At 36.4% G+C, this 27,528-nt stretch overlaps 1 pseudogene; it reads right to left on the bottom strand.

The window, feature by feature from the left end:
- LOC113915872 overlaps nucleotides 1-26,339 on the bottom strand; it is a 52,339-nt pseudogene extending 26,000 nt beyond the window's left edge.
- Nucleotides 26,340-27,528: the final 1,189 nt, after the last annotated feature.

Raw genomic sequence — 27,528 nt, 5'->3', positions numbered from 1 at the left:
TTTCGCCATCTTGAGAAGCTTCCCTGATGGAATGAGGCTGTGAGATAGGAAAATATCAGAGTTAGTTATGTTAATTACAGGAGGGGAGTGCAGTGAAATAGGTTGCTCAGGCAGAAGGAGCACATGTATGAAGTCCTGGAAATTAAGGCATATTGGAGGAAAATAAACAAGTCCTGCATCTGTGATGTGTGGCAAACCCAGAAAGTAAAAGTGTCCGGATATTAATCCAGAGAGTTCGATATGATTCAGATCACACGGGGTTCTTAGGACTTATAAAAAAATTTGTATTCTATCCAAAAGGATTGTTAAAGAAAGATATTGAGCAATAGAGTGGTTTGATTAGATTTTTGTTTTTGCCGATTTTATTAGTTTCCTAGGGTTGCTGTAACAGATAACTACCAACTGGTTGACTTAAGACAACAGAAATGTATTCTTACAGTTCTGGAGGCTAAAGGTCTGAAATTAAGATGTCAGCAGGCAGGGCCATGGTCTCTCTGAAGGCTCTAGAGAAGGATCATTTTATTATTATTATTATTATTATTTCTTAATTTGAGAGAAAGAGAGAGCATGAGTGTGCATGAGCATATGAGCGGGGAGGAGCAGAAGGGGAGGGAGAGGGAGAAAGAATCTGAAAGAGACCCCACAATGTGCATAGAGCCTTACACGGGGCTTGAGATCACCAGTGGAGATCACAACCTGAGCAGAAACCAAAAGTCCTGATGCTCAACCAATTGAGCATCCCACGTGCCCCTCCTTCTATCTTCTGGTGGTTCCTGGAAATTCTTGGTGTCCCTTGGCTTGTAGATGCATCCAATCTCTGCCTCTGTCATCTCTCTATTAACTGATAGTATTCTTCTTGTTTTTTGTTTTGTTTTGTTTTTGTTTTTTTTTTCCTGTGTCTAAATTTCCCACTTCTTATGAGGACACTGGTCATTGAATTAGGGCCCGTCCTAATCTCGTATGCCCTCATATTAACTTATTTTCGTATAAGGTCACGGTCACTGGTATTGGATGTTAGCATTTAAACATATCTTTTTTGGGAACATAATTCAATCCACAATATTCGTTAGTATGGTAGCAATTTTGGGAGTTGATTCTAGGGGAATAGTTAGAAGCAGAAGGGATCCTTACAGAATTTAGCAGGAGCGCAAATTAACAAGAATGGTGGCCTAAACAAGCATTGTGTTAATGGGAAAATAGGGACATAGAGTCACTAAATTCAATTCTGGTATTAGAGTTAACAAGTTGCTTATTGATAAGTATGTTGGGAGAGTAAGTGAAGGAGAAGTCTGTGATGATGCATGGTTTCTTCCTTGGGCAAATGGATGACTGGTGACAAAGGAGGGGGAGTGAAGAGTGATTGGTATATCATGTAACTGAAAGATCCATCATATCTAAATACCTGTTCTGTGAATATGAGGTGTTAGACTGAAGATACAGCAGTGAGTCATGCAGATATAGGCCTGCTCTCATGGAACTTATGGCCTTTGCTACTCACGTAGAAACTGATTTCTTCTTTAGTAGGAATTCCATAAAATTTTAGGGTCTAAATCACACATCTACTGTAGTCATCAATGTTTTATGAAAGTGTGGCTGCATCTGCTTTCCTATCTGTTGATTCTCTGGCCTGAACACTTCATGGAGCAAAGATCAGATAATCTTTTAATGTGGCAATTTTCTATTTCTAATTCATCTGCCTATGAAATTACCATTTGTACCACCTGATCTTTACTGCCTGCATTTCCCTTCTTTCTTTCTGTCTACATAGATTCTGACCCTACTATGATCAACTCTTCTCAACTGTCTTTCTGATCTTCCCTCCAAACTGGTCAGTTTGGATAAAAATCTGCTTTGGCCTATGCAATGTGTCCAGTTCTTTCTCCTCACCACGTGATCTTGTGCCTGCCAATCAGGCACATCTCAGTGTGTACCAGTGTTTATTGATGCCAGAGCTTCAGCACCACATACATCTATGGCTTTAGGGTCTTTCCATAGGCCTGGCACTTTTTCTCTGTTTTTCAGCATACACTCCCAGGTTTTTCTAGGTTTCAACATTCACTTATTCATTTGTCAAACGTTTATTGAGTTACTACTTCATTCTAGTCATTGTGTGTTGTATGGGCAGCCAAAGACTAATGTGAAGGAGTTTAGAATGGAGATGCAGACAAGCCAACGGACTATTGCAAAGGTGTGCGATGAATGCTAAAGACTAAGGAGCACACAGGTGAAGCACGGATTCTGGGCTGGCCAGTGGATGGGAAACAAATCAGAGAAAGCTTCTCAGGACAAGAGATAAACAAGCTGCTTCATAGAATTCTAGTAGAAGCTACCCACAAAAGTGGTGCAATGGGAAGGTGGAGCAGACTTACGTTAGGGATAAAAAGAGCACAAGAAAGGAGAGCAGCAAATATGAATGTCAGAAGGTAAGAGAGAACATGATCACTCTAAAATTTCAGAAGTATATGCCGAGTGAGTGTGCCATGAAAAAGCGAGTGTAGGAGGAGAAAAGATTAGACAGGTAAGTAGGGGCAAAGTCAAAATTTGTGTGCTTGTGTGTCTTATCCTGACCTGATGTCTTATAAAAAGGACTCATTGTCAGTGGTATTTCCTGCACTGGATCTAAATCCTGACATTTCTACATTCCTTTATTATTCTCCAACACCACTTATGCAATTTCCTCTCCTTTGATGTCTCTATACATAATGTGACTAGAGATGTGTTTTGGAATGCAGATTTCTGCCAGGTTACGGGGCCCTATGAATGCTATATGCCACACCGAAGATCTGTCAGTCTTCTTATAGATAATGATGAAACAAAATGTATTTGGGGTATTTGAATATAGCTATAATAACTATGTTTTAGAAGGTCGACCAGGTGAGGCATCGATTGGTGCAGGTGAAATCGGGGGGATAGACTGGATGAAGGCTATCTCATATAGTGACCGAGAACATGGGCTCCGTGGGCAGACTTCGTGGGTTTGCATTGGTGGCCTCACATACTAGGGATAGGATCAGGGAAAATTGCTTCACTTCTTTGTGCCCTAAAAGGCATTATAATGGTAATAACCATCTTGAAGTATAGTTGTGAGGATTAAATTAATTGATACAGGTAAAGCACTTATTATGGTACTAGACACATAGAAGTATCCTTTATTATGTTATCAAAATAGCCCATGGTGATAAAGATCCATGGTGTTAAATTAATAATTTTTTTTTAAGAGAGGGAGAGAGAGGGAAGGGGGAGGGGCAGAGGGAGAGGGAGAGAGAATCTTAAGCAAGCTCCACGCCCAGCATGGAGCCCAGTGTGGGGCTCGAGCTCACAATCCTGAGATCATGCCCTGAGCCAAAATCAAGAGTGGGATGCTTAACCAGCTGAGCCGCCCAGACACCTCAGTAATGATTCATTTTTAAAATAAATTATTCAAAGCTGTGTTTATGTAGTCACAGTCCATGTAATATATATCCTGTGAATTAAGGTAGCTATTAGCTTTACATTTGTATTGTTTTCCTAGGGCTGCCATAACAAAGTACCACAAAAGTAGGTGGCTTAGAACAACAAAAAAATGAATTCTCTCACTGTTCTGGAAGCTGAAATTTTTAAATCAGCGTTGTCAGGGCCACGTTCCCTCTGAAACCTGTAGGGGAAGGAAACTTCTTTGCCTCTTTCAGCTTTTGCCCCAGACTTTCCTTGGCTTGTGGAAGCACAAGTCCAATCTTCATTTGACATTCTCCCTATGTCTCCTTGCACTGTCTTCCCTCTGTACATATAAGTGTCCAAATCCACCCCCTTCTTTTTTAATAAGGACACCTGTCATAACTTATTAGGGCCCATTCTAAGCAAGTCATTTTAACTTGATTACATCTACAAAGGCTCTATCTCCAAATAAGTTCACATTCTGTGGTACTAGACGTTGGGACTTCAACATATCTTTTTTGGGGGGAACAGAATTCAACCCTTCAAAATTACTTCTGCAATTATTGTAAAATACTAATATTTCTAAAGTTTCACTGGGAAGGCTGAATTTTAGTAAATAAACAGCATTGTCACTAACCAAAATTAGTGCATGGTTTTATTAACATGGGCTTTATTTTCTATATTAGATCGTCCACCTAGAATTAATAACCAGTGCAAGATATTTTTAAATAGAGAAGTAGTGAAGAAAATTAATAAACTCATTTTATTTTCTCCTATCAAGAAACAACATAAATTTAATTTGTGATCCATTATTTACATATCAGTAAACTGGAATATTTCTATAGGATTTTTAAATGTTATTTGGTAGAAATGAAAAAGAAAAAAACACTATGATAGAGGAAAATATTAGATCTGAAATGAGTATGGGAATTTTCAATAACAACTTGCACTTTCAGAGAATTAATCTTGTGAGTTGCTTTACCATGAGAAACACATTTATATCTAATATGACACATTAGGAAAGAATGGGTGGACAATACTTCATCACCTTCTTACATACATAGAAAATAATGTAGTGGCATTGTTCATTAATATCCACATTTTTCACATTAAAATTCCATCGATGAAAACTGGAGGAGGAAAACAGTAACCGGAAATTGGAAAAATAAATTTATAAAGATATTTAACACCTAGGGGTCTAATGGTAAATCAGGGGGAAAAAAAGTCTCACTTTTGAATTTGGAAAGTTTATAGAACAAGGAGGGAGTAATTATGTTTTAGATATTTATTAGGACATGCAAACAATGAATAATGGAATCATTGAGAAATAATTTCAGAAATGGGAGTAGCAAGTGCAAAGAGATTAAAGAATCTAAATGAATAGATTTTTTTTTTACTGTACTACATTGCACTCACACTATATTGATTTTTTTTTTTTTTTTTACATAAGGGAGAAAACTAGAGAAGTTGAAAATGAAAGTATTAATGGCAATTTTACCAGATGATTCCAGTGTTGCTTCATGCAAAATAAACAAACATCCCCCCAAAGATGATCAATAAATAATTAACAGGACAAACATTTTTTGAAAAGTTGTTAAAATTTATATTAAGGATTACTTGAAGAATGTTGATAATGAAAAAATAAAAAATATTTCATTGAAAGAATTAGACATAAGATAGATGAGCAAGTGCTATTGGCCTTGTTCCTTCATACAAAGAAAGGTTATGAGCAAAATATGCAGTCCTCAGGATGTAGACTTGGAAAAGATTTCACTGAAGGATTAAATATTGGCTGCCAGCAAATTGATTTGATATTATCAGAAAATAGTGTTTATATTGGGAACACATAAAAGGCAAAAGAGAGAGGGGAACAAACATTTAATAGGTATTTACTATAAGAGGCACTTTATAACTGTTATCATACTGAATCTTTATAAGAATTCTGTGAGGTAGGTATTATTCCCATTTGGTGTATGAGGCAAAGAAAGCATAAGTAGCCAGCCCTTGGCAGTATAGATGAGTAGGGAAATGACATCCAAATGCCTTCTCAAAGTCTGAGTCGTTCCTACTATAATACAAAAACTCTCCAAGAAAAAACAAATTTTTCCTAAAACATAGGTAATGTCACATTCTTCATTCAATTAAGTTTTTGAAGCCCTAAAGCCTTTTGACAACTATTCCCCAAAGCAAAATGTAATTGTTTTAGAAAATACTGGTCCATGTCTTTGGAATAAGGTGGAGTACATTAGCATCTCAAATGACATAGAATAATATACTTTATTTAGTGATGTTGACCAGAAAGGAACAGTAGGTAACTGTAGTATCTTCATTGCAATGTATTATTGAAATGGCAAGTTCCCAAAGGTAGCCATGACTCTCAGAGACTGGGCTGCAATGCTGCCTCTGGGCCTGTGGAGGCAGGTGATAGGTCAGAAACCTTTCAGAGAAGCTCCTGCATCCAAGTACTAAAGCCACACTAATCTTCCCATACATCCCAGTTTCCCTTCCGTTGCTGCTTCATGAACTCTAGCCTCCCATAATGTAGACTTTTCCTCAGGTCTCATTTCTGTATTCCTTCCTTCTCCTTCTGTTGGATTTGCCTTTTCTTTCTGTGAAATCAGTTCATGAGCTTAGCCTGTCCCTGCTCCATTCCAAAGGTTAAGTGGAAACAATTTGAGTAATGCACTTTAAAGAGAAATGACCTTATTCATACTCAAATAATTTTGATGAAAAAGTCTCTGTTTTTATTATTTTGTATATGTCAAATGTAGATTTACTGGAATCAAATCAATGAGAGAAGAAATGAAAATAAAGAAACGGCAAATAACGCATTAACTATGATTAAATTGTTATTCCAATCCTATGAAACTGAAAGTTCATGGCAAATCTTTTAAGACTATTTAACTTAGAGCCAAAAGTGTCAAGTAGGTGAGAATAGAGATTAAAAAAAGCTTTCACTAGAATTAATGGCAAATGCTTTCTGGTTCTAAGCCAAACAATTTAAACACTTATGTGGTTTTATAATATCATATTTTTTACATATATGATTGGTATGGTGGCCTGTCTCCAAGATATGCCCTCAAGATCTTTGCCTATCTATTTATACCCGTGGAATCAGGGCTGATTTGAATTACCAATAGAACACTGCAGAAGTGACCACATATGACTTTTAAGGCTGGGTTTAGAGGCATTGTTTCTTTCTTGTTCTCTTGCATTGCTCCCTCTGGGACCAGCCGGCTACCCTGAGAACACCAGAGCAGCCCATGCGGCAAGAAACTAACTTGGCAGTATTGAGGTTAAAAAACCTTGGAAATGGATCAGCCAGTCCCAGACAAGCCATCAGATGACTATAGTCCCAACTGGACTTCTGCAGACTGCAACCTCAGGGACTCTGATACCTTTCTGAATTTCTGACCCACATAAACTGTTAAAGATAACACATAGTTATTATAATTTTAAGTCACTACATTTGGGTTATCTAGCAATAGATAATTAATACAATTGGATAAAGTGATATATATCAAATAGACAAAAAAGAGATCAACATTTCCAGTTGCTGCTTTTCCCAAAAGTCCTGTTTTTTTCCCCTTTATTCTCAACTTTTTAAAAATTAACATATAATGTATTATTTGTTTCAGAGGTACAGGTCTGTGATTCATCAGTCTTACACAATTCACAGCGCTCACCATAATACATACCCTCCCCAATGTCCATCACCCAGCCACCCCATCCCTCCCACCCCCCTCCACTCCAGCAACCCTCAGTTTTTCCTGAGATTAAGAGTCTCTTCTGGTTTGTCTCCTTCTCTGGTTTCATCTTGTTTCATTTTTCTTTCCCTTCCCCTATGATCTTCTGCCTTGTTTCTCAAATTTCACATATCGGTGAGATCATATGATAATTGTTTTTCTCTGATTGACTTATTTCATTTAGCATAATACCCTCTAGTTCCACACACGTCATTGCAAAAGGCAAGATTTCATTTTTTGATGGCTGCCTATTATTCCAAAAGTCATGTTTTAAATAATCTATAATGATTTCCTCTAAGATGATAATTAAGAATGGTTAGTTACTCTATACCGTGGCTAACAGTTACCAGTGGTGAACTGAGAATGGAATAGAGATACAATGACATTCTGAAAACTCCTTCCCAGAATTTGGTAGTTGAAATAGTATTTTAGACTATTACAAAAAAAGGCATACAACAATAAAATGCAAGTCATCATTTCTTTATCTAATGAGGAAATATTAGTTGAGCACATACTATGTTCTAGCCCCTATGTCAGGTATTAGAGATAAAGTAGCAAATGCTACAGCTTCTTGCATGAAGTTCACATCCATACAACAACAGATTTCAATGTTCAATTAAAATTAAACGAGGTCATTTATTTATATTTTTATCTTTTTTATAACACACACAAAATATTTTTTCTTTAGTTTTATGTTAGTGTACAGTTGCCTCTCAATTCCACTGGTTCTGATGAGTGGAACCATCACTGCTTTCTCAGTGGTACTAAGAGAAAGAAAGTGAATAGTGATTACAAAATTCCTTTGTTTTTCAGAGAAATTGTGTAGTTATAATTAGGTGTCAATTCATTCATTTATTCATATTCATTCATTCCAGAAGCATTTATCAAATGTTATCAACATATTTCCATATCCTTAAATATATTATAGGGTGTAAGAATGATTCTACTTAGTTTCTTTTCATCAAAAGAAGTTTCAAATATGTTTATTATACTCTATTTTCTAAAGGTAGGAGAGAAAATAATTAAATTTCAGTTACAAACATACAAAGTAATTTAAAAAGTTTTAGCATTTAATGAGATCACAGAATCAAACTATATCAGAAATGAGATATTATGTCTTTTTATTTTAAAATGTATGTTTATTTGAGGGAAAATAAGATAGATTAGAAGTATTTTGGGGGTCGATATTTTACTTCATGGAAAAGGATAATTGGATAAAGAATATTAAAGAAGCTAGAATACGGTGGTCAGTCAGTAATAAATTTTATAATAATTAATTTGGTCTTACAAATAGGTAGTCAATATTTACCTCTTAATTAAAATCATTATATAAATTACTAATATGGATTTCTGGCTGTTCTTTAGAAAGCTATATATACATTTGTCTTGGGGATTGTGCTGTGTATTTTAATACAGATACATTTCAAGCATGAAGTATATTAGCTGAAAAGAGTCTTGGTTAGAAGTGAAATTATTTCCTAAAAATTTTCTTTTCTTTTTTTTTCTTAACACTCAACCAAATTAATTTAAAACAATTTAAACCCAAACAAAAGAATAATTCAGAGTTCCCTTTTAGGCTAATAGTTAATTAACAATTTCAGTAAAGAAGTGGTTCATTGAATGTCTCACTCAAGTGCTTTAGGTTAATACCAGAGACAGAAAAGTTGAATCATAGCCAAAACAGAACAAAATTTCAAGAAATTATGTTTAAGGTATCTCTGCTTTTCAGGAACCCTGAAATCGTTACTTTTTAGCAAAGTGAACCTAATGATGTGCCTTTTCTTCCCTGGTGACTTCCTATGGCTTAATTAGCTGATTCAGGTCAACTACCCGGTTCATCAGGTTTTGAACATCTGAGATTTAGTCTTAAATTCCCTTTTGAGAAATGAATTCCCATCACAAAAGCCTCATGGGTGTGTGTGTGTGTGGGAAAATAATTTTGAGCAATTAGGAATTAATGATGACCTTTCAGGGGATAGTAGAGGACATAATCATAAAAGTTGAATATACATCAGTAAGAATGAGTAATGCACTCCTATTAGCATAATTGGCTAGCATTAAAATGGAGGTATCTACAATTTATATGGTTTGGAAGCTTCTTGAGAAAACGAGGAGGTACTGGAAGGTACAACTCAGACATTACTCTTGAAATCTCATCGGTGATAATTTGGAAGCATATATAAATTAAATTGTTAGAATTGGAACCTGGAAAAATACTTTAGCGAAACAAAGAAAAAAAATGACGTTAAAAATAGAAAAATCAGGGGCGCCTGGGTGGCTCAGTCGTTAGGCGTCTGCCTTTGGCTCAGGTCATGATCCCGGGGTCCTGGGATCGAGTCACACATCGGGCTCCCTGCTCAGCAGGAAGCCTGCTTCTCCCTCTCCCGCTCCCCCTGCTTGTGTTCCCTCTCTTGCTGTGTCTCTCTCTGTCAAATAAATAAATAAAATCTTAAAGATAAAAAAAATAGAAAAATCAAACTAATATTTTTGTGTGTTAAACACTTATTATAAAGAACAGCAATCTAGAGCTTGGGCTCTGTGTTTTGAGAACACTGGAGTTTGATTTATTGCTCTCCATGTCTTAACTCAGTGATGTTAGTGAAATTGCTTATCCTTGCCTCAAAGGTGATTATAATATTAGTAATTATTTCATAGGCCTAATATAAGAAATAAATGAGTTAATAATAGTACCTACTGGTGTCACTTCTCTATTACTGGTTAACAAGGCACACCAAAACTTAATGGCTTAAAAAACTATTTATTATTTCTCATTGTTCCAGGGGTTGACTGGGCTTAGCTGGGCAGTTCTCATGTGGGGTCTCTCATGCAGTTCTATTCAGGGACTGCCACCATTCAAATGCCCAGCTGGGCTGACTATCCAAGGTGACTCACCCACATGGCTGAGAGGTAATGCTGGCTGTGGTGTGGGAGCTCAGCCTGTCTATGTGGTTTGGACAAGATAAGCTACATAATTTTCAGGACCCAGTGCAAAATGAAAGCATGGGTCTTCCTAGTAAAAAATTATTAAGAGTTTCAAGACAGTGACAGCAGAAGCTTCATGCTCATAAATCTAGCCCTGGACTTGGGCTTCTCAGCATATAATGGGTGAGTTCTAAGAAGAAGATCCCAAGAGCATGCATCATGAAAGACCCAGATAGAACTTGGAAGGCTTCCTATAACTTCATTGATCACATTTCTATTTGTCAAAGGGTCATCATAAAATCAACCCAGGTTCAAGGGAAGAAAAATTAGACTCCGTCTCTTGATGTGAAGATTGGCATGCCTGTCCAGGGAGACAAACAACTGATAGCAGCCATCTTTGGAGATTCTCTACCACCTGACCTTGAAGTTTTAAAATAATTACTAAGGGAGATAATTCATATTAGTTAGCAGGATACCTAGCTTGGAAAAATGCTTATATAACAACTTATTATTATCCTAGATTATAAACTTGGAGAAGAAACTAAAGTGACTTGGCTTTGTATATCTGTTATCTGAGTTAAAAATGGATGTGATATCAGATTTTATCTTTGCTATTTTATGCAATCTGTCTTGTAAAATATTAGAAAAACTAACAGTTATTGTAGTTAGATTCTGTAATGGCTAAAGAACATTCTTAAGGTAATTATTAATGAGTTTAATGCTGCTCTCAATGATAATAAGCCCTTCTCTTTTACCTAAAGGTATTTTTGCAGAAGTGGATAGTTTAGCTTTGACTTTTCTGCTTATTAAATAACCATCTGCCGTCTGTAGTCTATTGTCTTGCTGCATTTATCACAGATGAGTGCAGAACAAAAAAAATGAAAATAAATTGTTTTAATATAATACCCTTTTCTCATACTTTGCCATAAAGTGCCACATTCCTTGATTGTGTCTTAGCTAGTGTGTAACTTGGGATTCCAGGTTATAAAAGCTTTTTATAATCTTTAGTCATTTAACACTACCTACATCTCATTTGATGGCTTTAATTTCAGTTTGTGCCAAAAGCAATATAATTTTTCAATTAGGAAGCAAACATGCTTTTTAAAATGAGATGCTGTTTCTGACATCCAAATTTTGTTTATAGGCACCAACAGTATTCTAGAAAAGCTTGTGTATAAAGATAATTATAAGTGAAAAGAACTGTTAAATGATCATCCAGGACACCACAGAACAGTTTATTCAGTTGTGATAAAGACAATAGAATATAGTCAATTACAAAATATGTTTATTCTATTGTGTAAGGCTCTTGGAATTCACTGAGAAAATATGTATTTTAAAAAGTCAGTTAGTACACAAATAATGTCAACCCATGTGGAAGGAGGCCATGCAGCTGGATGTAAGTAAATCTGTGACTCAATTTTGAATAGTATATATTGCTTATATGAATTGCTAAGCTTACAGACCTTCATTTTCAGTTTATAAGAGTACAATCTTTCTAAACTTTGGTCCTTTCCTTATTTTTTCCTGGACTCCTATTTACTTTTATTATTTTTTCTTATGATATCTCATCTTAAAGATTTTTTTTTGGTTGAGGCATAATAAATATAAATTGCATAAGTACATATCTTGGTGAATTTCTGAACACATTTTTGTGTATAACACCTTGGAAATCATCCTCATGCCATCTAGTGACTAATCCATTCCTCTATCCTCCAAGGATAACCATTCTCCTGACTTTTAGCAATATATATTAAAGTTCCTAATTTGTATATTTTATATAAATGGAGTCAGACAGTATAGGCTTTTTGTGTGTGGCTTCTTTTGCTGAAATTTATGTTTTTGAGATCCATCCACATTGTTGTATGTTGTGATATCACTTATTCTCATTGCTCTATCACTTATTCTCATTGGTCATTCCACTGTGCAACCATTCCACAACTTATTTATCAATTCTATTTTTATTAGGCAGGTAGGTTGTTTCTAGCTTGGGGATTTTATAAATAGCAGAACTGTAAACATTCTCATATATGTCTTTTGGTAAACATTAGGATATGATTCTAGCAGCGCAACTGCTGAGTCGTAGGATATAGGTATGTTTAACTTAATGGGTACTGACTAGCAGTTTTCCAAGTGGCTGTGCCAATTAAGACTTCCACCAGTGATGTATTAGAATTCTAGTGGCTCTCTACATCCTTGTAAGCTTGTTATTTTTGCCTCTTTAATTTTGGTCATTTTGTCCATATGTAGCTCTGATGACTAAGCACCATTCCATACGTTTATTGGCCATTTGGTTAACCTCTTTTGTGAAGTGTGTTCGTGTGTTCAAGTAACTTGCCCATATGAATATAAGAAATGTAATTATTAAGGAGGGTTATCAGTATTTTAAAAATTAATTTGTAGGAATCCTTAATTTGTAGAGTTTTAAAAAATTTATCCTAAATATCAATGTTTTGTTGGATGTATGTATTGTGAATATCTTTTCCTACTCTTTCGGTTCTTTTTATGCTCTTAATAGTATCTTTTTAATGACTAGAAGTTCTTCAATTTAATATAGTCCAATTAACACTTTTTTCTCTTACAATTAGCTTTATTATGTATCCTGTTTAAGAAAACTTTGAATATGTTCTATTTTCCTTAAACGCTTTATTTTGTACTTTCCGAATTTAGAACTATAAACTATCTGGAATTAATTTTTGTGTTTTATGGGAGGGATATCCAGTTTACCATGCATCATTATTAAGGAGAGAGTTATGTCTCCTTGAAACACAGTGTCAACTTTGCCTTGAACCTGGTGACTGTCTGTTTCTGAGCCTTCTATTAGGTTTATTTATTTTTGTACCAAAATTAGTGTCTTAATAAACCAACGCATTTTTCATTAAAATAATTTGAGTAACTGAGGTCATTTAACAAGGAGCAAAAACATTATGGTTTTTCCTTAGTAAAAATAATATAACCTAGTGAAATTACTGTAAGTTCAAATTTAACAACTTTCATTTAAATATGAAACCTAATCCACTGCATGAAGGATGAAGATGTCATCATACATATTTATTTAACTTTTATTCAATAACTACAATGTGTTAAATACAGGAATAAAAAAGGTAGCTAAGACATGTTTTCTGCTCTCAACATTTCTAGAAAGGGAGAAAGGTATTTAAACAGACCAAACACAATATTGGTGATATGCTATTTCTGTGCAATAAACATCTAATAGTCTAGTGTTTGGTGTTAATGGTGACATGTGAGCTAGACTGAAATTTGGAGGAAAGCCTAATGACAATTCTCAGAAAACTGGATGGAGGCCTGGAAAAGATTGAGATGGATTCATTCAGTTTACAATTTTCTAGAACAATAAAATTATAGCACAATAGGGAAAAAACAGGTGAAGATATTGAGAAAAGTGTAATTTTGATGGAATCTAAACTACTTAGTCAAGGAAGTGAACAGAAGAAAGTGCTGATAGGAATAAAACAGAGGAGCCAGGGAACTGGAAATCCCTGTAAGAACAAAAAAAGTTACAGTGGGAGTTACAGAGAAAGCAGAAGAGACAGGAAGATGTGCTGGAGGGTAGGGTTATTTGAATGCAAATTATGGTTGGGTCACTAGTCTAAGGCATTGCCACAGGAGTGGGGGATTTCAGAGGAGTTGAGATGGAGGTCACTAGAAATAAGGAAAAGTAATTGAAAAATTGGGATACCGTTGGGTCTTATAGACATTGAAGTAATTCAGGACCATGGCACAACATGGAGGGGAAGGAAAATGAGTGTTCCTGGTCCTAAGGGTTCCTAGTGATTGAAAAGGGGAACAGGGATTGTTAGGCGAGGAGACAAAAAAACAGCTTTATTGCCAGATGTGATCAGTCTTCATGTATCAGTGATTTTGACATGATTGTAACTGAGTATTGGCTTGGAAACGCTGTTGAAAAGCAAGACTGAAGATCTTCTCATTGAACAACTATGGAATGAGTGAAATCTGTGAAAATGAGTGTCTTCCAGTTGAGAGGGCTACATGGGAAATGGTATTCTCGGGAAAAGTTTCTGTTAATCAGGAATAAAATGAGAAGATATTGAAGGTGAGTGGTATTCCTCTTGGTATAAAAATATTTAGAAGAAAAGAGCAGTTGGCTGCAGGAAAGGATCTAAAGTACAGTATGGAGGGGAGTGCAAGGTTGGGGGCAGATGGAAAAGGAGAGGAGTGTTTGTGAGCCAATATGGAATTAGTTGATTTCAAGGATTTCAGAGTAGTTGCACCCAGAAATCCCTTGGAAAATTGATTCTGGTAGATTTCATGGGGATTGGCTATCTCTTCTATAGGCATTCCAAGTGTAGTGATCAGAATCCTTGATAGAAAAATGCATAAGCTAATCTCAGGTGTTTGGATTTTATTCTGTATGAAAAAACATAGGATTTTAATCAGAAAAATAGAATGGAAGGAGAAAAATGGCAGGAAAATGTGCTGGAATAATCCATAGCAATAATTTAAATAAGAGAAGAGAAAGATAATGGTAATTGGGATGGAAAAGAGAAGTGAGGTTTTATAGACAATTCAGAGGTAGAATCAATAAGATTTGTTCTTGGATATGGATATGCACTTGAATATGGACAGTTAGAAAGAAGTAGTTGAGGTTTATATTTTCCAGATTAGAAGTCCGAGTGAATGTCTTAATGTTAAGATGATTAGTCAAATACAGGAGGCAGCACATATTTAGGCTGGGTATTTTGGGCTCTCTTTTTTTGCCTCCCCAACATCCATTATTTTTTATCTGAAACAATTCCATGCATTTTTTGGAGAAGGATCCTCCCTCCTTCTTATAGTCCATGTTTTAAATATAGCTGACTCCACTGCCAGTACTAGAGATGACCAATCATAGTATGGGATATTCTTTCTCATACTAATGGAAATATTGTAAGAGAGACTCTCTCTTTGGGTTGGAAGCTGCTGAGAAGACATGATGTAAATCTAAAGCTGATGATCACCCTAAAGAATGGAGCCAGAACTGAGGACAGCTGAACTCTGAGATGGAAAAAGCATATTAGAATGACATTTTTTTTCTGAGTTCTTTAATGCAATCATTCCCAAAGCTGATGAATCCTTGGAATTTTCTGAAACACAGCCAAAACATTTCCCTTCCCATCCCTTTCCCTCCCCTCTTCTCCCCTCCCCTCCCTTCCTCTTCTCGAAATTATAATTTTGTTTTCTTTTTGTCTTATTCTAACAATATAAAATTCTTGACTATATAGCTGAGGAGGGAGTATAGGGGCAGATATTTTTTTGTTTTCATTAGAAATGTAACTTCAAGTTACCTGCACTAAAATCTGATAGAGATGCTTAGTGGGCAATTACAAGTAAAGAGCCTGGGTTCAGAAGAAAATTCAGGGTCAGAGACAAAAGAGAAAAAAATATAAGGTCTTTGAGGTCATGGATACAGAAAATTCATTCAAGATGAGCAGAGAAAACAAGAATTGATACAGCTGAAGAACAGGGTCTCAGAAAACTCCAGTATTTAGAGTCCAGAGCACACAACAGACAAATGAGACAGACAAGGGATAGTCACAGTGGTAGACCACTGAGAAAATTTTGGATGTAACTGTAGAGGTGGGAAGCAAGTTTCCAAAGTCAAAGAACTTCTGGAATCTAGGACAGTGCTACTCAAAGTGCCCCTAAAGAAATTGTTTCTGGATAGTGACAACATAAACAGCTGTTACAAAATGTAAACCAACTAAGCCCATTGTTTAGTTCAGCTAACTTTTGTTTTTCGTCTCATAACAAGACTTTCTCCATGTAAAGGAAGCAATGTGTTGGTTTGCATTCTGGCACAGGCTCCTTATCAGACTCATTTTAATGAGCATTGTTTAAGCAGTTTAAACACCACTGATGTCCCTTAAACACCTCTCTGCTGGTGATTATTCTGTAATATAATCAGATCAGTGCATGGTGCACATCATAGGAAACACAGATAGATTTTGATTTGAATTACTTTAGAGAATTTAAAACATAAATAATTGATAATAGGGAATTAACTAGATATCTACAGATATGTATTATCTAAAGATTTGGACTTAGGGACTCTTCGTAATGAAGACATTTCTTGATTAATTTTGAAAAACAAAATTCTTAACAGTAAAATGATTTTGTTTTTTAAAAAAGTTTCAATTGGAACTTTGATGTTCAAAACTTATCATTAGGGCTGTCCGTGGAAGCAGAGGAAGGGGTGAGTGCAGAGGGGCTGGGGTGATCTGCTCGGGTACCTCTTTACCTTTGTGCTACTCCTTAAAGAGTCCAAAATAGAACCACAGTATTCTATATTTCAGTCTGAAAACCACTGGGGTTGACCATAAAAAGCAATTAGCTTTGAATTTCATGTTGACTCTTGATTCTTGCACTTTCTGGTCCTGTGACCTGAAGAAAGCCATTTAAGCTTCTCGAGGCTCAGTTTTCTAATCCTATAACACTGGGATGCAATAGCAATTTTAAAGAGTGGTTCTGATTACCTAATCAGTAGGTTTAAGTGGATGTGCCTTGTACAGTTTAAGGATTTGACTAATGTAAGAGAGTAGGTTAACATTTCATTCAGAGAGGACCTCTCCAATTCTCACTGTCACCCTACGTGCTTCAGGGAGCTCTGGCAGCAGAAACTATGTGGCCTCAAGTTGGTGCTTGAAACTCTCAAGTTCAATCGCTCCCGAGCCCTGGTTATTTCTAGGAAAATGAATGAAAAGAATGAAAAATGAGCACAATGTTCTAGTGAAGTCTTGTCACTATGAGCAGGGACTTGCTAAAGTATGTGAAGGGTCAGAGCCCATATATGTTAACAACACTATCAAAGGTATACCTTCAACTTTCAGTCCCTGATTTTCATGGCAAAGGGACTGACATAAATGGAGGTAAGAGGCTTTATCCTTTCAGAGATTTTATTCAGAATTCTAGACTTCTGAACAATCTTTTTAAGTATCCTGTATGTTTATTCTTTTCTTGATTTCTCTGCTTTTCGCTTCTTGCTTTTCCTTATCATTTTCTCCCTCCCTCCACTTGAACTTGTGTTTGAGGGGGGATTGTTCCTCATGCATGTGTGTAGCACTTTTTACTTTGAAATTTAGAAACTGTACATACATATTTCCTTACTTGTCATGTGTCCTTTTTGATTAAAAATGGAATTACCAAGTTTTCTTACTTCCCTCATTCACAGCCCTTTGTTTTAATCAACATTAGGTTTCAAAGGAAAATCAGCTCAAGTTTCAAAAATTGAAGATGTAACATCCTTAAGAAAATGTGAAAGAATGTGACTTATCTTTTGAGGGCAATCTTCCAAGAAAAGTTGCAAAGGTGCACTGACTAATGACAACAATACTTAAGTAATAATTCTAAGAGTCATCATTAACTAAGCACTTCCTCTGTAGTAAGCATTCTTCTGGCTTCTCGATATCTATTAACTCTTAAATCTTATAATCACCTAATAAAGGAAATACCCTATTATCCTCATTTTTTAAAAGATTTTTAAAAGCCCATTGTTTTGACATTATTTGACAGAGAGAGACACAGCGAGAGAGGGAACACAAGCAGAAGGGGTGGGAGAGGAAGAAGCAGGCTTCCCGCAGAGCAGGGAGCCCGATGCGGGGCTCGATCCCAGGACCCTGGGATCATGACCTGAGCCGAAGGCAGACGCCTGACGACTGAGCCACCCAGGCGCCCCAACTATTATCCTCATTTTATTGATGAGGACATTTAAGCACAGAAATGTGGAGTAAATTTCTCAGGGTCACGCAGCTAAAACATACAGAGGTCAGATTTAAACAGAGGCCATCTGACTGTAGAGACTGCTTTCACAGTATACTACCATGAAGTAAATTCATCATCTCCAAGGTAATTGATTTGTCTGATGATTAGTGCTTTCCTGAGATTAAGAACCAAAAAGACATAATTAAGAAAGCATGTGCACTAGTCTGACTCCCTGGTAATTTTGTGGAACGGTATATAGAACGGGGATTGTCATTTTCATTGATTCATGTACTCTTGGATCCCACACAGCGGAAGGCATTGGAGGACTCAACAGATTGTTCCCTAATCATCCAAATCCATGCAGTTTCTCATGAATAAAAGTTTGTAATATTTTCAAACTATTTAGAGATTGGCATCTGGATACTCTATTAATTCCTTTTGGAGCATGCCACTTAAGATGGGCCTTAATGAATGCAGCATTTTATTTTTAATTAAAATACTTAGTTCAGGGAGCATTTATTAATAATTCTAACAGCAACAGATGGTCTGCTTATGTGTTGAAACAATCTTTACCCCAAATCAGTCAAAATAATTAACAAAATGTAAATTATTAAACACTTAAATATGTATTATGTATCATTACCATTCCCAAAACATATTTTAATCTTTTATGAGAAAAAAAATGACAGTTAAACAATAATGTATAGAATATTGCATACCAAATGTTCAGAAAACTAGATTTTCTTGTTTTTTTTATATTAAAAATATCATTTGTATTGGTAGTGTTTTCTAGCATTCCTGTCACCTAGAAATGGAATTAAAGCCAAAGCTAAATAGATGGAATTGTCTTTGGTAAGAACATTATATAAAAAGAACTGCATCTAATACTGGACAAGAACCTGAAAGTTCAGGTCTGCCATTATTTTTTGTTGTGATTGTTAGAACGCTGGGAAGAGTTCCCATCCTGTCCATTCATCAGCAATTTGATAAAGCTGCTGTGAACCTCAGTTTCCTTCAAGCACTTGAGAATCTTTGGCAGAACATAACCACCAATGTATAAATGTTTGCTCTGTCACCCTGGCCTCCACCTTCTCATTCCACACACTTTGTGCTGCCTCTAAAATATGCCTCTTTGACTCTTCAAATGAATTTTATTGTTTTATTTTCCTCGTGTTCTTGGGGCATCAAAGTGATATGTATTTTGGGAACACCGTGTCTTGGTGATCTTTGAGGACTTTGTAGTTAGGGCTAAATTTTAACTAGAAAATAAATGATACTTCAAGTTACTTCAACTGAGAAACCCAAAACAGAAAATCGGTTCATGGTTGACATAGCTCTAATAGGCACCTATTCGGTGTGGCCTTTGGGATAATATGGGTCTATCTTGAACATTATGGAAACCATGAGTTTCACAGCATGGATTCTGAAAAGCACGCTTTGTTATGGAAACAGTGTCTGTATGCATGGGGATTAAATAACCCTATTTTAATTCAAATTGGAAGTTCAAAATTTAAAATAAGCATTTAAACTCAGTATTTTAATTCAATTTATATTTAAATGATATTCTACAATTTTAATAGTAGAGTTAAAAGAGAACTGAAAGGTCATTTGAACTGTGTGATTTTGAATTTTGTCATCATGAAAAATTTATTAAACTTTTCTAAGCTTTAGTTTTTTCACCTGTACACTGGGGGGTAGGAATAGTACCGGATAGATTTGTTGTGACTATTAAATGGAAAGTTCTTGCCACAGTGACTGGATATAAGAGACTATTTAATCTATTTTCCTTCTTTTAAAAAACCAATGAAGAAACTAAGTTCACAAAGGTTAATTGATTTTTCCTGGATCACCAAATAGCTAGAAATGCCAGAAGTAGAACTGTTGTATCATGGATACCAGGTCAGAGTTCATTTAATTAGACACTTCTGATGTTTATTTGCTAGGAAAGAACATTTGCCTCTAAATTTTCAGGTAATAATTTGCTACTAATAGTCACATTTTTGTCCACAGGAGATACAGCATTGGTAAATTAGTTTTCAAGAGTGTTCAGTAGCTGCACACTTAAATTATCTGCTTTAAACTATATCAAAAATTATTTTTAAAGAATACCTAAATTATACTTTTTTTCTGGTCAGTTCTAATATTTGTGAACGTTTTATGGTAAATGATATTTTCACACATTTAAATTTTGCTCTTATTGTCATTTGTGTGTGTGTGTATGTGTGTTTAAAATCACCAAATGATCATGCAGTTACTCCATAACATTTTAACATATGTTAATATGTTAACATATTAACAATTCTTATACCCAAAGGAAACAGATTTTCTTACAGTTTGGCCACACACATAAATCAGCAAATCCAAGTATGATACTTTATTATAAATGAACAATTTTCTGAATTTTTTGGTCATTGAAAACTTTTGTCTTGCCTTCCAGCAGCTGTTTTCTACAGGAACAGCTGCTAATACTTATATATAACATTTATCAGGTTCTTTTATAAGCTATAAAACCCACAAATGTTGCTTTAAAGGAAGTTTAAAACTCTACATATATTTATATACCAAATGGCTAAATTACTTACAAATTTTTTGGATAGATTGGTAACAGAATTCACTGAATCAATTTCTTTTTTTTTTAAATATGCTTAGCTACTTGTCATTCATGTCTTTGTAAAATTTCCTTTCATTTGTGGACCAAAATAATTTCTTCTATGATAAGATTTAGCCTAAACCAAGTAATTGATTTATGTAATTCGCTTAAAGATAAGGCATAGACAGTTATATTTATTATGCAGGCTTTTTAACATTGGAGATTACATACTTATCATTAAAGATGCCAATTTAGCAATGATAATGCATTATCAGTGTGCTGTGTGTTCCCCATTTCATTCCCTTCCTTTCACCCAAGAAGAAACACCTGTGCTCCATTCAGGATGGCTGCAATTTCCCTGGAACATAATCAGTCACAACTGTTCAAATGTCATCTGTGGAGGTCTTGAGGCTAGATGGTCCCTGTAGTGTTTGAAGCCATCCCCTCATTCTGCATTTCCTTCTTAGGCTGCCCAAGACGGTTGCTAAGCTTTGCAAAGTGCACGTGGTGTTGCCTTGGGGTATCTAGGGCAGCACTGTGTCTAGCGGATTGCAGGCATGAATTATCAGCCTCTTCGGCACATGGCGGCAGGGAGGAGAATTGGGGATTAAGCAAGCCAGGTAGAAATTGAAGAAGAAAAATGAATTGTGTTCTCTCTGCATGTTTAGCATTCTGTCAGCCTCCTGGTCAACAGATCCTGTGCAAGGCCTCTTCAAACCTCCAAGTAAAGCAAAGAGGCAGATGCTCAGGGCTTGGCAATAAAAAATCTGAGAATATCTCTAAGGTAGGGTTTGGCTTCATTAACTACTTGTCAAACGTCTACTTTCTTAAACCTTTGTACTGCTTGAAGTTTTATGTGAATAAGGCCATGGCTCTTAGGATCAGAAGTAAGGAGAGAGAAAGGAGGGAAACTCAGATCAATTTAAAGAGTTTAATACTTTGACAACGAAGGTCCCCTCTCCCCCATCTGATCAATTTTCTGCGAAATAGTTTATGGATTTTCAGAACTGTCTGTAAGCTGGCTTTTACCAATTTAAACATGTTTCCTAAAATGCAAAGTGCAATTTACTTTGTTCAAATTCATTTTAGTATTTCTGTTAAAATACTCATACCTATATACTTTTTCCTCTTGCTCTTAATCTATTAATTATTTTAAAATGAGTCACATCTATTCCACTAACTCCTTAAATGCAGGTGTTGATCTTTTGAGTTTTTCTTTTTTTATCTAATCATCTCACTACCGTTTTGACCTCCAATAATTATAGCAGCATTTTTTAAAACAAATGGCTCTTCGTCTAAAGACCTTGATGTTTCATAGCCATTCAATCCCCATATAAGCATTTACTTAACATTCTCAAACTTTTTGCATTGACTATATAGCTTGATAATATTTTAATTTTTTTAACTAACTCTTTTTCCCCTCAAAGGGTTTTGTTTCTGTTTTTGTTTTACATTATTCAAACTGGATTTGATTATCTAGTCTGTGAGATGAGAAACCCTATCCGTCCAGATGCTAAGCAAGTTCTCTGTACATAGTTGATGGTTAGCACATGCTTTCCAGGTGAAAAATGGGAGATGAATGAACAGGACACTCAAATCTTCTCCATAATTCAAGTCAAGAGAAGAGGGTAGAGATATCAGGTCTCTTAATATAGAACTCACCAAAGAGAAAGAATAACAATTATTTTCCAGGAAACCTAAAATAGTAGAGAGTTTGAAAATTCTAGTTGAGCATTGAAGCCCGTTATAAAAATCTTAGGTTTTCAACCAACTTTGACCGTCCTACTGAATCAGTGGCCTAGGAGATGAGATTTAGGTACATTTACCAAAGCTATACTTAGACTTTCCTAAATAAATCATATTTCAAAAGTAGCCCAGATCTTTTTTTAGCTTCCTGCCTTGTTGTCTCATCAGAACTAACTCACAGATGTGAGGATTGATATTGGATGGACATCACATGATTTTGTAAATTAAATGTGTAATTGTTCAGGCCAGCGGTAATTATGACATATTAGAGCTTTTCTCACAGGTTCCTCACAAACCAGGGAATTTGGATCCCCTTTTCATATTTTAGGGGGAGGGGACAGCAACAATAGAATTTCTAAGGACATACAGGCCAAGGGTTTGTCATTCTGGAGTACTGTGGGTATTGTATTGGTAGAGTACCTCTATTTTCTGCCTTACACCTGCCATGGGAGAAAAAATAAACTAAAGCCCTCTAAAAAATTATACATAAGTAGGTTATGAAAGTTTGCCAAATAAATTCCCCCTGTAAAAGAAAATTGGCAACTTCTCACTCAGTAAAATCAAGAGGAATCAGACACAAGACAAACGTAGGTGGGACTAGGTCATGTAGGGGCTTGCATGGAAGACCACTGCCTTCACCATAAGCAACAATAAAAAGCGTTATTCTCTAATACAAATATGCAGAAAACTCATTGTGTAGATACTGTTTACGCTCTATAAAAGTCAGTCTCTCATTTTTCATTGCTAACAAAATTTCATTGAAGAAAGTATATCAAGTAGAGCCTTCTTGAATTGAATAAAAATGGAATCTAGCCCTGGTTTTGGGTGGCACGTGTCCTAGTTTTGGCCTCTGAAGTATAAGAATATGTTCCCTAGAGGCTTCTGGGAAGGTTTGTCCTCACTGATTAATCTTTTTTATCAGCTAAGTATTGAAATGGTTTGTTATGTACTAATAGATAACCAGAATAGTGACCAATAATGAATAAGATAGTGTTATATCAGCGGAAAATGTTTCCACAACTTTGAAAAAATTTGAAAAGGAAAAAAAATTAACTTATTCAAATTGGAAAGGTCAATTTTCTGTCAATAATCTAGTTCTTTTTATATGCAAATTCATTCAAAGGAAAAATATACCATTTATCTACTGCTGCCAGGGTGAAAAGCTGCCAAACACGTGTGACTATGCAATGTGCATAGCCCCACTTTATCTCTTGTCCACGTCCAGTGGATTCAGATGGGTTTGCCTCCAGATTATAGAGTATCGCATCTTTTCTGTAGTCCTGATTAGTGATGTAATCAGAAACTTGAACACTGGTATAAAGATTTCCTTTTCCTCTTCCAGAAAGTTCTTGCCCTTGAGCAGGATTCAGTAGAAGCCTGCAATATTTGAAGCAGTCACCTAGCAGTTGTTTAACGCGGATGACTATGCCCTGCAGGCTTATACAGAAGGAGATGGAGCAGGTTGTCAATTATTTCTGCACTCAGGGCTATGGACTAACAATATGCTTGAGTGAGGCAGAAGTTACACATCAGCTGCAACCCCACAGGCAATCCAAATCTGCCATTAATGGTGAGCAACTGAGAGTTTCAACAAGGTTGGGTTTCATTGGTAGTGAGTTCCTAGTGATGCAAACTTGGACCAGGATATAACAGTTCTTGTTAAAAGTCAGTGCATCAGCTAGGAAATGAACAGGTAAGGTATGGCAGAAACATGTCATCAAATTATAGTTCAAACTCCCAAGTCCTATGTGTTGTCAGGCCTTTATGACTCTGAGACGGGCATCTTACTGACAGCACATGGAATCTAATACTTCTTGCAGATGTTGGAATAAAACTGTGGCATGAATACCATCCCATAATAAAGCCATTCTGTGATGCTTAAACCATGGAAATACAGAATGGAGTGATTACGGCATCTAATTAGAAGTCTCAGGACCAAATGTTCATATGATCTGGGTATTGTACAACGCACATATTTGTTAAGTTATGGAATGAAGTGGTGAAGACATCAGCCATAAATGGGAATGGTTGGTAGCAGAGACACCAGTCTAACAAATTTTGAGGTTAAATTGGTTCCAGGGCAACAAGTGTCAAAGCACTCACAAGGCAAAGCTATTTCTCATAAGCATCATTAATTTAACCAGTTGTAATCTCCTCATCATTGACAATGCTCTGCTCCTTTACATCATACGATGAGGTGATCTCAGTCCTGTAATTCAGGTGTTTCTTCTGATCCTTCCTATATAAAATGCAGAAAAATTCTATTTCCTCTTTCACAGATCTGTGGATAGATCTGATGAGGTGGGAAATGCAAGTCTTTCTACTTTTAGATCCTCTGAACTATTTATCATTCCTCCCCTCTTTGTCTTAGAACTCAGTGGCATGGGTTCAGAGTATTGGCCATTGTCCTACCAAGGTCCTGCCTATTTCACTCCTTTTTCTCTCCCTCTTCTGCCCTTTCCTTTTTATCCTTAAAGCAAATTTTAACTAATTTGGGAATTTGGACCGTGGATGGGAGGAAACTGAATCAGACAGATCGTTTTTCTTCTAAATTCCTTGTTTATGTCTTGGCTTCTGATATTCACATGCCTGTGATTTCACAACCTTTCCTGGAGGCAGTGGATGTCTGGGTTGAGTCTGGTTGAGGGAAGGGCTATGGGATATAAGGGAGTTAAAATAAATGAAAATCACGGGTTACAAAAACATACCAATATATTAAAATACTGTTTTACTCCTCAAATACAGTGGTAAGTCCACTTTAAATTTTGAGTCTTTTCTTCTTTTGGCTACATCCTCACTTATTTTTATGTCTATCCACTCTTTCTAGACAGCGACCTAGCTCACTCAGACGAAGTTAGTGTGTATTAGTCAGAGTTCTCCAGAGAAACAGAACCAGAAAGAGAGAGAGAGATAGATGGACTGATAGATAAACATACTCCCTTATCTATTTACTTACTGATCTAGGAAGAGATTTATTATAAGATATTGACCCACATGATCATGAGAGCTGAGAAGTCCCACAGTCTGAAGGTGGAGACCAGGAAATTTGGTGGTGTGGTTCTGTAATTCCAGCACTAAGAACTACGAACACTGAGAGTAGGGAAGACTGAAGTCTCAGCTCAATAGTAAGGCACAGAATGAATTCAAATTTTCCTTTGACTTTTTGTTCTTTTCAGGACCTCAATGGATTGGATGATGCCTGCCCACACTCCATGTGCTTTACCTAATTCAAATGCTGATATCTTCCAGAAACACTCTCACAGACATACCTAGAAATAATGTTTTACCAACTATCTGGACATCCCTGTGGCCCAGTCAAGTTGACACAGAAGTATCCATCACAAGGTGACTGAATCTTTTCTCCTGGCAGGTAGCTTTGTTCTTTACTATTAATGTGGGAAATCTAGACCAGTAATTTTTTTCTTCTTTTGGAGAAGACTTTGAGGGTTAGTTTTACATGTCACCTTGACTAGGCTACAATCTAGTCGGTAGTTATTTAATCAAATACTAACGAAGATATCGCTGTAAAAGTATTTTGTAGATTTTGTGATTAATGCCCATAATTAGTTGACTTTAAATAAGGGAGAGTCTCACAGGTAGTCTGGATCAGCCTGATTTAATCAGATGAAAGGTCTTAAACGCAGAACTGAGGCCTGAGTCAATCAGGGGAAAGGTTTTAAGAGAAGAGCTGAGGCTTCCCTGAAGAAGAAGAAATTCCACCAGGTGACAGCTTCTGCCCATGCCTGAGAGTTTCCAGCCTGTCCTTCCTGATGGCCTGCCCTCTGGATTTCAGAGTCGCCTAACCAGCTGCCACAGTCAGGTAAACCAATTTCTTGCAACAAATATCTCAATATATAGCTCCTGCTGGTTTCTGTTTCTCTGGTTGAAACCAGACTGATACAGGGAAAAAGGAGTTGATGGGTAAAACTGAAGTAATACATTGTTTTCTTGTGGGGGGAAAATTTGCTTCTTAAATGCCTTCAAGTGGATTCAAACGTTGGCCTTGCAGGTTATGCTCTGTATAATTCTCAGTGGCACCATTCATATATATTATGCTGTAAATGCCACCTCCTGGGGATTTTCACTGTGGTAGCCTTGGTTTCAATGCTTTCCTCTGAAGTGCTGAAAATGTGGGAATCTGAGTCACTATCGATGTCAGCTCTCTTGGGCTTTAGATCCTTGATGTTGGTTGATTGCTCCTCCATCTACGCATAAAAGCAACCCCAGAGTCACCCCGACTGAGAGAATACAATTGAACCCACTTATTGGAAAAACTGTGGAGGATGAAGGGCAGGTCTTCCTCATGAATAATTACTTCCATTGGTGTTATATAGCTGTGTTCCTAAAAGCATGTTATCTTTCGGATAGAAGCCCTGGGGTATGGAAAAGTGCTGGGTACTGGAAATTGGATTTCTAGTTCTGGTGTTGGAAAATAGCATAAATGAGGCTCTACTGAAGGGTTGCTGGTCTAATCACAAATCTAGCCATTGCCAAGGAGAGTTGTACTTTGCAGAGCCTCTGAGGCTCTATTTCCTTAGAGTTGAAAGATCACATTACTGAATGGAATAGGAAACTATTTACCCTATAATTTCCTTGTATTTTCAACTCTTTCTCTTCCTATTTTTCTTCCTGACCTCCTGATTCTTGTTCATCTCATTTAAATGATTCAGCATGGATCTCACAATTCTGATAAATTATTCTGATAAAAATGGGATTGATTGGCTTATTATAAAATCTCTATATCTTTGTCAGATCTCCAAAGAAAGTTTTAGTTAAGATGTTCAAACAATATGCCAGAATACCCTATAAAATAATCTAGAAGCATTGAGCCAGACAAAATAATTTTAGAAAAACATCCAGCTTTAAAATTCTAGCCCACGACTGTCAGTACTGCAGTGTCAGATCACCCAGCACCACATGTGTGACCCCATGGTATGCTGTCTTTTAAGAAGCGTGCTCTGTTTCGCTATCCCCAGTCCTTTTCTCCATCTGCCTGCTGACCCATGTGGCTGTTTTAACATCCACCTCAGTGGAAGCCTCATACCTGCCTGGCCAGCAGAAAGTAACAAAATGACAGCAGTTTCTCTGGGACTGCAGAGGAGGGGGTGGGAAACCTTGGATGCCCTGTCTTTTTCTGGACGGCTAAAATTAAGATAGAGGACAGCTCCAGGAAAAGTCATGCCCCGGAATTTTCAATTCGTGCACAGCAGTTTAGAGACTGGGTGAATAAATGGGCAATGTATTTCAGGGCAGTTTCCCTTCTGGAAGGGGCAATTTGCTTTAGGGCCACATGCTGGGCAACTATCTGCATAAGAAACCCAAATCCTTTTGTAATACTAGCAATTCACCACAGAATCTTGTGATCACTTTCTCAGGAAGGCGAGTGTGTAATGA

The sequence above is a fragment of the Zalophus californianus genome, chromosome 1 (assembly GCF_009762305.2).
Source record: "Zalophus californianus isolate mZalCal1 chromosome 1, mZalCal1.pri.v2, whole genome shotgun sequence".
NCBI lineage: Eukaryota > Metazoa > Chordata > Mammalia > Carnivora > Otariidae > Zalophus > Zalophus californianus.
Note: the sequence above shows the minus strand (reverse complement) of the source record. Positions and strands in the feature narration are given on the sequence as shown.